The following is a 16,602-nucleotide window of genomic DNA, read 5'->3' as shown; positions in this document are numbered from 1 at the left end:
CGAATACGGCCATTTTTATATAGCATTCGTATACGTTTGTTTTCCAATTTATACTTGTTTCGCCACTAATAATAACAAGTTTTTATTGATGTCAAAAAGAATCATATTCTTTATAAACACAATATTTATTTTTCATATATTTTCTTTATATATGCACATTTCATTCTAAAATATCATTTTTGTTCGACATACATAATATATTGTATCCACACATGTACAATTTTTGTTTAACCAATATAAGATATTGAGTTAATCATTTGTATTTTGACGATAAATTTAAAATTTATCTATATATATCCATATAAGTCTCTGGTAATATATAAAATAGAACCGAGTGTATATATATAATTATTACTACTATATTTATTTCTTAAATAATATATACTTATATATTATTTATATATATACTCTTTATTATATATTATATAATTTCTTAAATAACTCTCTTAATAGCTATTTTTTATTATCAACAATATAAGTTGATATTAATATTGAAAATGTATTCATAATTACATTTTTATATTTCTTTGGTAGACTTTTATGTACTATTATTATTTAATAATACACATATAATATAAATCATGTTAGCCTACCTCCTAAAATTAACGATAAAATTCGGAAACAATTTGTTATTCTATGTACAATAGAAACTTGGCCTTTGTTTCAACGTTATTATCTTTGGGCTTAAAATATTAACCGCGGAGCCAAGTCTCGTATTCAAATAAATGAATAAAGAAACAAATTTGACGGATAATATCTTCTCTACTGACATATGTCAATAGCAGACGGCCGGCCCATTGACCATCCTATAGTAGTTTTTGGACACGCTGTCTCCCATTCGGGTATATTCAATTTACTTTGCCACTCACCCATATAGTGTTCTCTTATATAATAAGACAACGCACTTTTATATTCATTATATGGATATATTGCCTTCCTCATATTTGCCACACCACCTATAGTAGTTTTTGGACACGCTGTCTCCCATTCGGGTATATTCAATTTACTTTGCCACTCACCCATATAGTGTTCTCTTATATAATAAGAAAACGCACTTTTATTTTCATTATATGGATATATTGCCTTCCTCATATTTGCCACACCACCTATAGTAGTTTTTGGACACGCTGTCTCCCATTCGGGTATATTCAATTTACTTTGCCACTCACCCATATAGTGTTCTCTTATATAATAAGAAAACGCACTTTTATTTTCATTATATGGATATATTGCCTTCCTCATATTTGCCACACCACCTATAGTAGTTTTTGGACACGCTGTCTCCCATTCGGGTATATTCAATTCTCTTTGCCACTCACCCTTATAGTATTCTCTTATTTAATAAGAATACTAAAATACTTCTCATATTATAGATGTAATCTATTAACTTCTCAATATCCATACGGTTTATGTATGGTATTGACAAAATCCTATGCATTTGCATAAGATTTATTTTGCCACAATTTATAGTACTAGTGCCGCCCTCACTAGGTATAAATATCTCATTTCGCTAGTAGTGTATGGGCAAATTCTACTAGCTATTCTCATAAATATGTCACTTATATGCCATATCTATACAATTCATGCACTTTTATATGTATATTTGCTATATTATACATTATTATGCCTTATAGGTATTATACCTATAAGCCACATCCATACGATTGCTTAATATAAATATATGTATAATTTTTTATACATATTTTTTTTTTATTTATGTATGGTTTTTTATTCATATCCATATACTGTATTCACTTTTATATGGATATGATTGGCGTTTTATATAGTATTGACAAAATCATAAGTTTGACCAATACGAGGAGAGGTCCGCCAACGACCACCTCCCTATAGGTGTTTTTGGACACGCTGTCTCCCATTCGACTGCTTACTATACTAGGGGCTACCCGCTCCGTATGATATTCTCTCATATAACAAGAGAATGCAAGAAATATTCGTATTTTATGAATATAATCCATTTATTTTTCAATATCCATACGTTTTACTTAGTTTTTTGTACGGTATTGACAAAATCCTATGCATTTGCATAAGATTTATTTTGCCACAATTTATAGTACTAGTGCCGCCCTCACTAGGTATAAATATCTCATTTCGCTAGTAGTGTATGGGGAAATTCTACTAGCTATTCTCATAAATATGTCACTTATATGCCATATCTATACAATTCATGCACTTTTATATGTATATTTGCTATATTATACATTATTATGCCTTATAGGTATTATACCTATAAGCCACATCCATACGATTGCTTAATATAAATATATGTATAATTTTTTATACATATTTTTTTTTTATTTTTGTATGGTTTTTTATTCATATCCATATACTGTATTCAATTTTATATGGATATGATTGGCGTTTTATATAGTATTGACAAAATCATAAGTTTGACCAATACGAGGAGAGGTCCGCCAACGACCACCTCCCTATAGGTGTTTTTGGACACGCTGTCTCCCATTCGACTGCTTACTATACTAGGGGCTACCCGCTCCGTATGATATTCTCTCATATAACAAGAGAATGCAAGAAATATTCGTATTTTATGAATATAATCCATTTATTTTTCAATATCCATACGTTTTACTTAGTTTTTTGTACGGTATTGACAAAATCCTATGCATTTGCATAAGATTTATTTTGCCACAATTTATAGTACTAGTGCCGCCCTCACTAGGTATAAATATCTCATTTCGCTAGTAGTGTATGGGCAAATTCTACTAGCTATTCTCATAAATATGTCACTTATATGCCATATCTATACAATTCATGCACTTTTATATGTATATTTGCTATATTATACATTATTATGCCTTATAGGTATTATACCTATAAGCCACATCCATACGATTGCTTAATATAAATATATGTATAATTTTTTATACATATTTTTTTTTATTTATGTATGGTTTTTTATTCATATCCATATACTGTATTCACTTTTATATGGATATGATTGGCGTTTTATATAGTATTGACAAAATCATAAGTTTGACCAATACGAGGAGAGGTCCGCCAACGACCACCTCCCTATAGGTGTTTTTGGACACGCTGTCTCCCATTCGACTGCTTACTATACTAGGGGCTACCCGCTCCGTATGATATTCTCTCATATAACAAGAGAATGCAAGAAATATTCGTATTTTATGAATATAATCCATTTATTTTTCAATATCCATACGTTTTACTTAGTTTTTTGTACGGTATTGACAAAATCCTATGCATTTGCATAAGATTTATTTTGCCACAATTTATAGTACTAGTGCCGCCCTCACTAGGTATAAATATCTCATTTCGCTAGTAGTGTATGGGCAAATTCTACTAGCTATTCTCATAAATATGTCACTTATATGCCATATCTATACAATTCATGCACTTTTATATGTATATTTGCTATATTATACATTATTATGCCTTATAGGTATTATACCTATAAGCCACATCCATACGATTGCTTAATATAAATATATGTATAATTTTTTATACATATTTTTTTTTATTTATGTATGGTTTTTTATTCATATCCATATACTGTATTCACTTTTATATGGATATGATTGGCGTTTTATATAGTATTGACAAAATCATAAGTTTGACCAATACGAGGAGAGGTCCGCCAACGACCACCTCCCTATAGGTGTTTTTGGACACGCTGTCTCCCATTCGACTGCTTACTATACTAGGGGCTGCCCGCTCCGTATGATATTCTCTCGTATAACAAGAGAATGCAAGAAATATTCGTATTTTATGAATATAATCCATTTATTTTTCAATATCCATACGTTTTACTTAGTTTTTTGTACGGTATTGACAAAATCCTATGCATTTGCATAAGATTTATTTTGCCACAATTTATAGTACTAGTGCCGCCCTCACTAGGTATAAATATCTCATTTCGCTAGTAGTGTATGGGCAAATTCTACTAGCTATTCTCATAAATGCCTTCTTTATGCCATATCTATACAATTTATGCACTTTTATATGTATATTTGCTAATATTATACATTATTATGCCTTATAGGTATTATACCTATAAGCCATATACATACGATTTCATTTTTTTATTTATATATGGTTTTGTATTTATAACCATATACCGTATTTACTTTTATAAGGATATGATTGGCGTTTTATATAGTATTGACAAAATTATAAGTTTGACAAACACTTTTTTAAGTCTTTTAGTTAAAATTGTCATTTTTAATTGACTATCTAAACACTAGATATATTTGCACATGGAGCAAAGAGTATAAAAATTGGTCGCGTCACTAATAATATCGCGATACATTTTTACTACCATCAAAATACCACATACGTTTATATGTCCTCTTTATTTAATTTGGTTTCTAAACCTCAGGAATAGTTTTAATTATATGTGCGCTCTAAGTTGAATGAATTTCTTGAATCTCTTTACTTGAATTTCTAAGACTTAAAAATATTTATAAATAGATGTCCTATTGCATAATATTTTTTTATCGCTTCACTTATAAAATAACGATCCTGCCTTTCTACCTTTGAATAAACATTCATATAAACATGGAGAAAAAAACGTTCGCGTCACTAACAGTATGTGACGATAAAATTTTGCTAACATTAAAAGGAACATATTTTTATATGTCAACTCTTAGTTGAATTGGTCTATTGCTTAAGATTCTAGACCTTAGGAATATTTTTATATTATATGTTTGCCAATCTTCGCGTCACTAAAAAGATGACGATTCATATTATTATTAGATGGTCGAGTTGTACTTATATTGATATGTTAATCAAATTGGTCTCTTACTTGAAAATCTAGACCTTAGGAATATTTTTATATTATATGTTTGCCAATCTTCGCGTCACTAATAAGATGACGATTCATATTATTATTAGATGGTCGAGTTGTACTTATATTGATATGTTAATCAAATTGGTCTCTTACTTGAAAATCTAGACCTTAGGAATATTTTTATATTATATGTTTGCCAATCTTCGCGTCACTAATAAGATGACGATTCATATTATTATTAGATGGTCGAGTTGTACTTATATTGATATGTTAATCAAATTGGTCTCTTACTTGAAAATCTAGACCTTAGGAATATTTTTATATTATATGTTTGCCAATCTTCGCGTCACTAATAAGATGACGATTCATATTGTTATTATTAGATGGTCGAGTTGTACTTATATTGATATGTTAATCAAATTGGTCTCTTACTTGAAAATCTAGACCTTAGGAATATTTTTATATTATATGTTTGCCAATCTTCGCGTCACTAATAAGATGACGATTCATATTGTTATTATTAGATGGTCGAGTTGTACTTATATTGATATGTTAATCAAATTGGTCTCTTACTTGAAAATCTAGACCTTAGGAATATTTTTATATTATATGTTTGCCAATCTTCGCGTCACTAATAAGATGACGATTCATATTGTTATTATTAGATGGTCGAGTTGTACTTATATTGATATGTTAATCAAATTGGTCTCTTACTTGAAAATCTAGACCTTAGGAATGTAATATATAAAGGATTAAAAATTCGCCACAAAGCCAAGCAAACAATCAATGCATACAAATAGATTGTTGGTTGAACTTTATATAAGAAGTTCAACACAACAAATAAATTATGCAATTTTATTATCGAATCATCAAGCAAAGGATAAGCTTCAGTGGATCGCAGTATGGCAGCTGCTCAACCACTTACAACACCTTGCCTGTTACAAAAGTCGTTTACAATTGATTCTAGGCTTTGTCATTGTATTAAATAATGCTTTTATATGTAACTAGCGCGGCATCAGGTGATCAAAGATCCTCCCAATTTACTATGTTACAAATTACATTGGCATCACATCCATTGTCGTTTAAAAAGTAAATTATAAACTTTAAATGGTTTAGAAGCCATACAATGCAAATTGCCCCTTATTTATCATTGCAGTCCAGCACGGATACGACCTTAGAGGCGTTCAGGCATAATCCAACGGACGTAGCGTCATACCACTGTTCGCTCGAACAAGTATTGTGCCATTGGTCCGTACCTGCGGTTCCTCTCGTACTACGCAGGAATGCTGTCGCAACAACGTTTTGTCATTAGTAGGGTAAAACTAACCTGTCTCACGACGGTCTAAACCCAGCTCACGTTCCCTTGCATGGGTGAACAATCCAACGCTTGGTGAATTTTGCTTCACAATGATAGGAAGAGCCGACATCGAAGGATCAAAAAGCGACGTCGCTATGAACGCTTGGCCGCCACAAGCCAGTTATCCCTATGGTAACTTTTCTGACACCTCTTGTTAAAAACTCTTTAAACCAAAAGGATCGATAGGCCGAGCTTTTGCTGTCCCTGTGTGTACTGAACACCGAGATCAAGTCAGCATTTGCCCTTTTGCTCTATGTGTGGTTTCTGTCCGCACTGAGCTGGCCTTGGGACACCTCCGTTATTATTTGAGAGATGTACCGCCCCAGTCAAACTCCCTACCTGGCAATGTCCTTGAATTGGATCATACCTGAGTAATTGGAGTTATACCAAATTTTCAAATCAAAAATACATAAATGCACCGTTTTATTAAAGAATTTGTTTGCGATTATATAACAAACTCGTGATACTTTGATCAAGAAGCTTGCATCAAAACCCAATACCATAAGATATAATAAATATATCCGTATAATGGCTAGGAAATGATACACGTTCCATTTAATCAAGTAAGTAAGGAAACAATAAGAGTAGTGGTATTTCATTGGCGATACCAAACCGAGGTCTAATATCTCCCACTTATTCTACACCTCTTATGTCTCCTTACACTGCCAGATTAGAGTCAAGCTCAAAAGGGTCTTCTTTCCCCGCTAATTATTCCAAGCCCGTTCCCTTGGCTGTGGTTTCGCTAGATAGTAGATAGGGACAGTAGGAATCTCGTTAATCCATTCATGCGCGTCACTAATTAGATGACGAGGCATTTGGCTACCTTAAGAGAGTCATAGTTACTCCCGCCGTTGACCCGCGCTTACTTGAATTTCTTCACTTTGACATTCAGAGCACTGGGCAGAAATCACATTGTGTCAACACCCGCTAGGGCCATCACAATGCTTTGTTTTAATTAGACAGTCGGATTCCCCAAGTCCGTGCCAGTTCTGAATTGATTGTTAATTGATAATCGTTATAATTAATAAGAACTAATTGGTTTAACCCAATTAGTATTCTTAAAAATTTTAGCAAGAAAGTTCCACAATTGGCTACGTAACTAAACTATCCGGGGAACAAGTAACTAACATAAATGCTAGAAACTCTATTTACCCAGAACGAGCACATAAACCATGTTATTGTTTCCCAATCAAGCCCGACTATCTCAATCTTCAGAGCCAATCCTTATCCCGAAGTTACGGATCTAATTTGCCGACTTCCCTTACCTACATTATTCTATCGACTAGAGACTCTTCACCTTGGAGACCAGCTGCGGATATTGGTACGGCCTGTTGAGAAGTTTGCGTGTCCCCACCATAAATTTTCAAGGTCCGAGGAGAAAATATCGACACAACAGTATATGTCATGCTCTTCTAGCCCATCTACCATATCTCTCTGCGAAAGACTTCCATGGTAGTACGGCTATAAAACAGAAAAGAAAACTCTTCCGATATCTCTCGACGGCTTCTTTATGGTCGTTCCTGTTGCCAGGATGAGCACGAGGCCCATATTTAATAACAAACGGATACTCAACAGGTTACGGAATTGGAACCGTATTCCCTTTCGTTCAAAATTATTCAAGTATATTAATTTAGCTAGATTTTATATAATATATATATTTGTTTGGCATTTGTATTTTACTTGAAAATTTTCGGCTTTCGCCTTGAACTTAGGACCGACTAACTCGTGATCAACCACTGTTCACACGAAACCCTTCTCCACTTCAGTCCTCCAAGGTCTCATTCGATTATTTGCTACTACCACCAAGATCTGTACCAATGGCAGCTCCATGCAGGCTTACGCCAAACACTTCTACGCATACCATTGTACCTTCCTACTCACTAAAGTTTCAAAATTTATATTACAAGTAATATAAATCATCTACTTTAGCGGTAATGTATAGGTATACAACTTAAGCGCCATCCATTTTAAGGGCTAGTTGCTTCGGCAGGTGAGTTGTTACACACTCCTTAGCGGATTTCGACTTCCATGATCACCGTCCTGCTGTTTTAAGCAACCAACGCCTTTCATGGTATCTGCATGAGTTGTTAATTTGGGCACCGTAACATTACGTTTGGTTCATCCCACAGCGCCAGTTCTGCTTACCAAAAGTGGCCCACTGGGCACATTATATCATAACCTTGAACTTCATATCAAGAAAGTTAAGGTTCTTACCCATTTAAAGTTTGAGAATAGGTTAAGATCGTTTCGACCCTAAGGCCTCTAATCATTCGCTTTACCAGATAAGATTATTTTATATAATATTAAAATGCACCAGCTATCCTGAGGGAAACTTCGGAAGGAACCAGCTACTAGATGGTTCGATTGGTCTTTCGCCCCTATACTCAATTCTGACAATCGATTTGCACGTCAGAACTGTTTCGGTCTTCCATCAGGGTTTCCCCTGACTTCAACCTGATCAAGTATAGTTCACCATCTTTCGGGTCACAGCATATATGCTCAAGGTACGTTCCAGTTAGAGGCATAAATAATATAAATATCATTATACATAACTATATAGAACGCCCCGGGATTGTGTTAATTAGCTATAAATAGTTAAAAAACTAATCCCATTATTAGTCAAGTTAATTACGCTATTAGGTTTATATCCCAATAACTTGCACATATGTTAGACTCCTTGGTCCGTGTTTCAAGACGGGTCCCGAAGGTATCCTGAATCTTTCGCATTGTTAATCCTACAAGTGCATATAATAAACACAAAAATCAATGATAATTATGCCATTATATAATTCCGAAAAATTAACGCACTGTATTCATATAAATCTATCAGCACTTTATCAAATTAATAACATTTATTCTGTGTTAAAATGCAAGCAAATTAATTTGAATAAACTATAAGTTATATTTTATGATAAATTTGGTATGCTAATAGATTACAATGTCCTTATATGGAAAAAATGCACACTATTATCATAATATTGTTTAAATATTACAATTCTAATGATGAATTTTCCATAACGGATATTCAGGTTCATCGGGCTTAACCTCTAAGCAGTTTCACGTACTGTTTAACTCTCTATTCAGAGTTCTTTTCAACTTTCCCTCACGGTACTTGTTTACTATCGGTCTCATGGTTATATTTAGTTTTAGATGGAGTTTACCACCCACTTAGTGCTGCACTATCAAGCAACACGACTCTTTGGAAACATCATCTAGTAATCATTAACGTTATACGGGCCTGGCACCCTCTATGGGTAAATGGCCTCATTTAAGAAGGACTTAAATCGTTAATTTCTCATACTAGAATATTGACGCTCCATACACTGCATCTCACATTTGCCATATAGACAAAGTGACTTAGTGCTGAACTGATTTCTTTTCGCTCGCCGCTACTAAGAAAATCCTTGTTAGTTTCTTTTCCTCCCCTAATTAATATGCTTAAATTCAGGGGGTAGTCCCATATGAGTTGAGGTTGTGTATAACTTTTATATGCAATTAATTCTTTATATATAATGATAAAACATTTTATTAAATTCGTTATATTAATAATATCTGTATATAAATGGCATTTGTTTGATTTAACGAATCAACGAAGAACAATAATATTGTCAACGGTTTTCTATTTTCTAATCATTAATAAGAGACAATTCTAGATAAATTTTTATGCTAGACATTTCTCAGTATCATTTGATTGAAAAAGAAAATATTTCTCTTCGTTTTTCACATTCAAATTATTTACTAATGTGAGATAATGTTTTTCATATATTTTTTAATATTATGAATAAAATAATTAAATTATTATTATCCAATAATATACCATATGCTTATAAAATTTCATTATAAAATTTGTATAAGCAACTTAATTAGCATAGTCTTACAACCCTCAACCATATGTAGTCCAAGCAGCACTATAAAATTAATTAAAGTACATAACAGCATGGACTGCGATATGCGTTCAAAATGTCGATGTTCATGTGTCCTGCAGTTCACACGATGACGCACAGTTTGCTGCGTTCTTCATCGACCCATGAGCCGAGTGATCCACCGCTTAGAGTTTTATAAATTGGTTTCTTAATTTTGTCAAATATGTTTTTATTGAAAGAAATTAAAAATACACCATTTTACTGGCATATATCAATTCCTTCAATAAATTTATTTTTATACCTAAAACGAATGCTGCGAAATGTCTTAGTTTTATATAACCAATATATATCAAAGTATTTCTTTTTAAATTGCATTTATTGTAAATAAATATATATATATATATATTAATACTTTTTTAGCGATATAAATTGAAATTTATATAAAACATTAACCTGTATAAAACCAGGTACAACATTGTACATTTTAGGTTGTTGCATTATCCAATGTATGCGCATAACTGAGATGAACAATACATATCGCAACGCGTGTATATTATGGTCCATATACACACAGTATTTTAATTGTGTTTATATACAATAATAATTTAATATTATTATTTTAATAATTCGATTTGCTTGTTCGAATTTTTATTTGTTTGTTTTGGCTGCTTATTATTTCTCTCATATGTATTAAATACAATATATAATTTTAATATTTGCATTATTTCGATTTGCTTGTTCGAAATTTCATTTGATCTATATTAGATCATATACATTTTGGCAATTCATATTTTATTTGTATTACTATAATGTATTTATTATAATATAAACAAATATTTTATTAACGGTAAGGATATACAATAATAATTTAATATTATTATTTTAATAATTCGATTTGCTTGTTCGAATTTTTATTTGTTTGCTTTGGCTGCTTATTATTTCTCTCATATGTATTAAATACAATATATAATTTTAATATTTGCATTATTTCGATTTGCTTGTTCGAAATTTTATTTGATCTATATTAGATCTCATATACATTTTGGCAATTCATATTTTATTTGTATTATTATAATGTATTTATTATAATATAAACAAATATTTTATTAACGGTAAGGATATACAATAATAATTTAATATTATTATTTTAATAATTCGATTTGCTTGTTCGAATTTTTATTTGTTTGCTTTGGCTGCTTATTATTTCTCTCATATGTATTAAATACAATATATAATTTTAATATTTGCATTATTTCGATTTGCTTGTTCGAAATTTTATTTGATCTATATTAGATCTCATATACATTTTGGCAATTCATATTTTATTTGTATTATTATAATGTATTTATTATAATATAAACAAATATTTTATTAACGGTAAGGATATACAATAATAATTTAATATTATTATTTTAATAATTCGATTTGCTTGTTCGAATTTTTATTTGTTTGCTTTGGCTGCTTATTAATTTCTCTCATATGTATTAAATACAATATATAATTTTAATATTTGCATTATTTCGATTTGCTTGTTCGAAATTTCATTTGATCTATAATAGATCTCATATACATTTTGGCAATTCATATTTTATTTGTAATACTATAATGTATTTATTATAATATAAACAAATATTTTATTAACGGTAAGGATATTAAAACATTAATGATCCTTCCGCAGGTTCACCTACGGAAACCTTGTTACGACTTTTACTTCCTCTAAATAATCAAGTTCGGTCAACTTTTGCGAAACAACCGTAACACGCAAGGCGTCACAGTGATCACGTCCGGAGACCTCACTAAATAATTCAATCGGTAGTAGCGACGGGCGGTGTGTACAAAGGGCAGGGACGTAATCAATGCGAGTTAATGACTCACACTTACTGGGAATTCCAAGTTCATGTGAACAGTTTCAGTTCACAATCCCAAGCATGAAAGTGGTTCAGCGGTTTACCCGGACCTCTCGGTCTAGGAAATACACGTTGATACTTTCATTGTAGCGCGCGTGCAGCCCAGGACATCTAAGGGCATCACAGACCTGTTATTGCTCAATCTCATTATTGCTAGACGCAATTTGTCCATTTAAGAAGCTAGTGTCCTTATAATGGGACAAACCAACAGGTACGGCTCCACTTATATAAACACATTCAAACACAATAAACATTTTACTGCCACCATGAATGAAGGCTATATAAGCTTCAACACCATAATCCTGAAGATATCTATTTAATATATTTGAGTCTCGTTCGTTATCGGAATTAACCAGACAAATCACTCCACGAACTAAGAACGGCCATGCACCACCACCCATAGATTCGAGAAAGAGCTATCAATCTGTCTTACACACTTATGTTCGGACCTGGTAAGTTTTCCCGTGTTGAGTCAAATTAAGCCGCAGGCTCCACTCCTGGTGGTGCCCTTCCGTCAATTCCTTTAAGTTTCAGCTTTGCAACCATACTTCCCCCGGAGCCCAAAAGCTTTGGTTTCCCGGGAAGCGACTGAGAGAGCCATAAAAGTAGCTACACCCAATTGCTAGCTGGCATCGTTTATGGTTAGAACTAGGGCGGTATCTGATCGCCTTCGAACCTCTAACTTTCGTTCTTGATTAATGAAAACATCTTTGGCAAATGCTTTCGCTTAAGTTAGTCTTACGACGGTCCAAGAATTTCACCTCTCGCGTCGTAATACTAATGCCCCCAAACTGCTTCTATTAATCATTACCTCTTGATCTGAAAACCAATGAAAGCAGAACAGAGGTCTTATTTCATTATCCCATGCACAGAATATTCAGGCATTTGAAGCCTGCTTTAAGCACTCTAATTTGTTCAAAGTAATTGTACCGGCCCACAATAACACTCGTTTAAGAGCACTAATGCAGGTTTTTAAATAGGAGGAACATATGAAAAAATACAAGTATCTAAGCACATGTAAGAACTCCACCGGTAATACGCTTACATACATAAAGGTATAGTACTAACCACAATTGTAAGTTGTACTACCCGTATGAAGCACAAGTTCAACTACGAACGTTTTAACCGCAACAACTTTAATATACGCTATTGGAGCTGGAATTACCGCGGCTGCTGGCACCAGACTTGCCCTCCAATTGGTCCTTGTTAAAGGATTTAAAGTGTACTCATTCCAATTACAGGGCCTCGGATATGAGTCCTGTATTGTTATTTTTCGTCACTACCTCCCCGAGCTGGGAGTGGGTAATTTACGCGCCTGCTGCCTTCCTTAGATGTGGTAGCCGTTTCTCAGGCTCCCTCTCCGGAATCGAACCCTGATTCCCCGTTACCCGTTGCAACCATGGTAGTCCTAGATACTACCATCAAAAGTTGATAGGGCAGACATTTGAAAGATCTGTCGTCGGTACAAGACCATACGATCTGCATGTTATCTAGAGTTCAACCAATATAACGATCTTGCGATCGCTTGGTTTTAGCCTAATAAAAGCACATGTTCCATAAGGTTCATGTTTTAATTGCATGTATTAGCTCTAGAATTACCACAGTTATCCAAGTAACTGTTAACGATCTAAGGAACCATAACTGATATAATGAGCCTTTTGCGGTTTCACTTTTAATTCGTGTGTACTTAGACATGCATGGCTTAATCTTTGAGACAAGCATATAACTACTGGCAGGATCAACCAGAATAATGTTTTTATTCATATTTCATTCATATTTTTTGAATAGAAATTAGCAATATATATGTTGTTATAGATTTTATTTCTATCGAATACGGCCATTTTTATATAGCATTCGTATACGTTTGTTTTCCAATTTATACTTGTTTCGCCACTAATAATAACAAGTTTTTATTGATGTCAAAAAGAATCATATTCTTTATAAACACAATATTTATTTTTCATATATTTTCTTTATATATGCACATTTCATTCTAAAATATCATTTTTGTTCGACATACATAATATATTGTATCCACACATGTACAATTTTTGTTTAACCAATATAAGATATTGAGTTAATCATTTGTATTTTGACGATAAATTTAAAATTTATCTATATATATCCATATAAGTCTCTGGTAATATATAAAATAGAACCGAGTGTATATATATAATTATTACTACTATATTTATTTCTTAAATAATATATACTTATATATTATTTATATATATACTCTTTATTATATATTATATAATTTCTTAAATAACTCTCTTAATAGCTATTTTTTATTATCAACAATATAAGTTGATATTAATATTGAAAATGTATTCATAATTACATTTTTATATTTCTTTGGTAGACTTTTATGTACTATTATTATTTAATAATACACATATAATATAAATCATGTTAGCCTACCTCCTAAAATTAACGATAAAATTCGGAAACAATTTGTTATTCTATGTACAATAGAAACTTGGCCTTTGTTTCAACGTTATTATCTTTGGGCTTAAAATATTAACCGCGGAGCCAAGTCTCGTATTCAAATAAATGAATAAAGAAACAAATTTGACGGATAATATCTTCTCTACTGACATATGTCAATAGCAGACGGCCGGCCCATTGACCATCCTATAGTAGTTTTTGGACACGCTGTCTCCCATTCGGGTATATTCAATTTACTTTGCCACTCACCCATATAGTGTTCTCTTATATAATAAGACAACGCACTTTTATATTCATTATATGGATATATTGCCTTCCTCATATTTGCCACACCACCTATAGTAGTTTTTGGACACGCTGTCTCCCATTCGGGTATATTCAATTTACTTTGCCACTCACCCATATAGTGTTCTCTTATATAATAAGAAAACGCACTTTTATTTTCATTATATGGATATATTGCCTTCCTCATATTTGCCACACCACCTATAGTAGTTTTTGGACACGCTGTCTCCCATTCGGGTATATTCAATTTACTTTGCCACTCACCCATATAGTGTTCTCTTATATAATAAGAAAACGCACTTTTATTTTCATTATATGGATATATTGCCTTCCTCATATTTGCCACACCACCTATAGTAGTTTTTGGACACGCTGTCTCCCATTCGGGTATATTCAATTCTCTTTGCCACTCACCCTTATAGTATTCTCTTATTTAATAAGAATACTAAAATACTTCTCATATTATAGATGTAATCTATTAACTTCTCAATATCCATACGGTTTATGTATGGTATTGACAAAATCCTATGCATTTGCATAAGATTTATTTTGCCACAATTTATAGTACTAGTGCCGCCCTCACTAGGTATAAATATCTCATTTCGCTAGTAGTGTATGGGCAAATTCTACTAGCTATTCTCATAAATATGTCACTTATATGCCATATCTATACAATTCATGCACTTTTATATGTATATTTGCTATATTATACATTATTATGCCTTATAGGTATTATACCTATAAGCCACATCCATACGATTGCTTAATATAAATATATGTATAATTTTTTATACATATTTTTTTTTTATTTATGTATGGTTTTTTATTCATATCCATATACTGTATTCACTTTTATATGGATATGATTGGCGTTTTATATAGTATTGACAAAATCATAAGTTTGACCAATACGAGGAGAGGTCCGCCAACGACCACCTCCCTATAGGTGTTTTTGGACACGCTGTCTCCCATTCGACTGCTTACTATACTAGGGGCTACCCGCTCCGTATGATATTCTCTCATATAACAAGAGAATGCAAGAAATATTCGTATTTTATGAATATAATCCATTTATTTTTCAATATCCATACGTTTTACTTAGTTTTTTGTACGGTATTGACAAAATCCTATGCATTTGCATAAGATTTATTTTGCCACAATTTATAGTACTAGTGCCGCCCTCACTAGGTATAAATATCTCATTTCGCTAGTAGTGTATGGGGAAATTCTACTAGCTATTCTCATAAATATGTCACTTATATGCCATATCTATACAATTCATGCACTTTTATATGTATATTTGCTATATTATACATTATTATGCCTTATAGGTATTATACCTATAAGCCACATCCATACGATTGCTTAATATAAATATATGTATAATTTTTTATACATATTTTTTTTTTATTTTTGTATGGTTTTTTATTCATATCCATATACTGTATTCAATTTTATATGGATATGATTGGCGTTTTATATAGTATTGACAAAATCATAAGTTTGACCAATACGAGGAGAGGTCCGCCAACGACCACCTCCCTATAGGTGTTTTTGGACACGCTGTCTCCCATTCGACTGCTTACTATACTAGGGGCTACCCGCTCCGTATGATATTCTCTCATATAACAAGAGAATGCAAGAAATATTCGTATTTTATGAATATAATCCATTTATTTTTCAATATCCATACGTTTTACTTAGTTTTTTGTACGGTATTGACAAAATCCTATGCATTTGCATAAGATTTATTTTGCCACAATTTATAGTACTAGTGCCGCCCTCACTAGGTATAAATATCTCATTTCGCTAGTAGTGTATGGGCAAATTCTACTAGCTATTCTCATAAATATGTCACTTATATGCCATATCTATACAATTCATGCACTTTTATATGTATATTTGCTATATTATACATTATTATGCCTTATAGGTATTATACCTATAAGCCACATC

At 32.2% G+C, this 16,602-nt stretch overlaps 3 non-coding genes across 3 annotated transcripts; all 3 read right to left on the bottom strand.

Moving 5' to 3' along the window:
- Positions 1 to 5,647: 5,647 nt before the first annotated feature.
- On the bottom strand, positions 5,648 to 9,618 carry LOC127012304 (large subunit ribosomal RNA). Its single transcript, XR_007765808.1, has one exon. It is a non-coding gene; the product is annotated as a large subunit ribosomal RNA (ribosomal RNA).
- Positions 9,619 to 10,020: 402 nt separating this feature from the next.
- Positions 10,021 to 10,199, bottom strand: LOC127012295 (5.8S ribosomal RNA). Its single transcript, XR_007765800.1, has one exon. It is a non-coding gene; the product is annotated as a 5.8S ribosomal RNA (ribosomal RNA).
- A 1,468-nt stretch (positions 10,200 to 11,667) lies between these two features.
- On the bottom strand, positions 11,668 to 13,662 carry LOC127012298 (small subunit ribosomal RNA). The gene has a single exon (XR_007765802.1). It is a non-coding gene; the product is annotated as a small subunit ribosomal RNA (ribosomal RNA).
- Positions 13,663 to 16,602: the final 2,940 nt, after the last annotated feature.

The sequence above is a fragment of the Drosophila biarmipes genome, unplaced genomic scaffold (genome assembly GCF_025231255.1).
Source record: "Drosophila biarmipes strain raj3 unplaced genomic scaffold, RU_DBia_V1.1 ptg000046l, whole genome shotgun sequence".
In the NCBI taxonomy this organism is placed as follows: domain Eukaryota; kingdom Metazoa; phylum Arthropoda; class Insecta; order Diptera; family Drosophilidae; genus Drosophila; species Drosophila biarmipes.
This window is presented reverse-complemented; position numbering and strand designations above follow the sequence as displayed.